Source organism: Arachis hypogaea, chromosome 13 (assembly GCF_003086295.3).
Source record: "Arachis hypogaea cultivar Tifrunner chromosome 13, arahy.Tifrunner.gnm2.J5K5, whole genome shotgun sequence".
In the NCBI taxonomy this organism is placed as follows: domain Eukaryota; kingdom Viridiplantae; phylum Streptophyta; class Magnoliopsida; order Fabales; family Fabaceae; genus Arachis; species Arachis hypogaea.
This window is the reverse complement of record NC_092048.1, coordinates 59827867-59829755: the sequence shown is the minus strand read 5'-3', so window position 1 is coordinate 59829755 and position 1889 is coordinate 59827867.

The window sequence follows — 1889 nt, the reverse complement described above, 5'->3', positions numbered from 1 at the left end:
ATGCTCACAAGGGAGCTTGTCATGCGCACCGTGACACGGCCATGACACCATGAGGCGCACTTGACACGGCCTAGAGCTCAGTTTAAAATTCCAATTGAACTCTAGTGTCACGCACTCAACCAAGGTTGGGACGCGCACCATACTTGACATGGGCAGCAACAATTGAGTGCTCAGTTTGGTTTTCCAACTGAGCTTGCCCCTGGGAGGTGCACTTGGGCTGAAAATTGAATTAAAAATCCAACTTAATTCATTTCTTCACCAAATCAAAAGCTCATCCAAATTCCAAAATCCAAGAATAGAAAGTGTATAAATAGGAGCTAGTTTGATGTAATTAAGACCACTAGACTTTACTTTGAATTTTCATTTTCATTTTTGAGCTTTTACTTTGGAATTTAGATCTTGGAGAATTGGGAAGAGGAATTGATCTCTCTTCTTCCTTGTTCTTGCTTGAGCACTTTTTACTTTTCTTGCTTTGGATATTGGGTGAAGAATTGAAGAACTTCTATTTCAATCTCACCTTGAGATCTCTTGTTTACTTTCTCTGCATAATTGAATTTCAATTTCTCTTTACTGCTTCATTCTTCTACTCTTCTGCAATTTACTTCTGCAATTTAATTTCCTTTATTTCTTTTGCAATTGTTCTTGTTGGATCAAGGAAGGATTTGAGATCTAGACTTGTTATCTAGTCTCTTCCACTCCTGAGATCTTCAACCACTTTTAAATTGCTGCAAATTAAGCATTGCTCACTTTCTGTTTTTAAATTTTCAAAGCAATTTTACTTTTCTGTTGAGATCTAGTTCAATACAATTACTCCTCTACTCTTCTGTTTATTGCAATTTACCTTTGCTTGTTTAAATTCTGCAATCCCAATTCCCAATTCCTTTTACAATTCAAGAAATTTACATTTCTTGCACTTTAAGATTCAGCCATTTACCTTTCTTGCAATCTAAGTTTCTGCAATTTACATAACTTGTTCTTTAAGATTCAGCTTATTTACTTTCTTTTCTCTTTAATTTACTGCAATTTCCCCTTTCCCCTTTACAATTCATGCAATTTAGTTTTTGCAAATTACAAACCACTCAACCAATACTTAATTCGCTTGACTAAATCAACCACTAAACTAAAATTGCTCAATCCCTCAATCCCTGTGGGATCGACCTCACTCATGTGAGTTATTATTACTTGATGCGACCCGGTACACTTGCCGGTGAGTTTTGTGTTGGATCGTTTTCCACACATCAAGTTTTTGGCGCCGTAGCCGGGGATTGAATTAGATTGACAATGATTAAGTGAAGTGGAGATCTAGATCAAGCACTTTTTATTTTCTGTTTCTTTAATTTTTGACTAACACACTAACTGTTTGAATTTTTGCTTAAGTCAACTAACATTTCACTTTAGCAATGGATTGAAGTGATATTGCCTTTCTCGTGTTGTGTGATTCTTATACTTTGGTTGTATGTCAGGTACAAGGAGAATTATACCCACTTTTTGTGAACAAGACGAAAGAACCCTCAGAAGATTAATAAGAGCTGAAGGAGGGAAAAATATTGTTTGAGAAGAGGAGTCAGAAGAAGAATTCCAAGATATGGAGGAACACTTAACATATCCACCAAATCCACCAGAAGGAGTAGCCAATAACAACAATAATCCACCACAGAGAAGAGTTTTGGCTTCCTACACATGTGCAGATCCTAGACATTGTGGGAGTAGCATTCTCACCCCAAATGTCAATGCAAATAACTTTGAACTAAAGCCACAACTCATCACCTTGGTTCAAAACAATTGTTCTTATGGAGGAGGACCACTTGAAGACCCTAACCAACACTTGTCCACCTTCTTGAGGATTTATGACACTGTCAAAACCAATGGTGTGCACCCTGACAGTTACA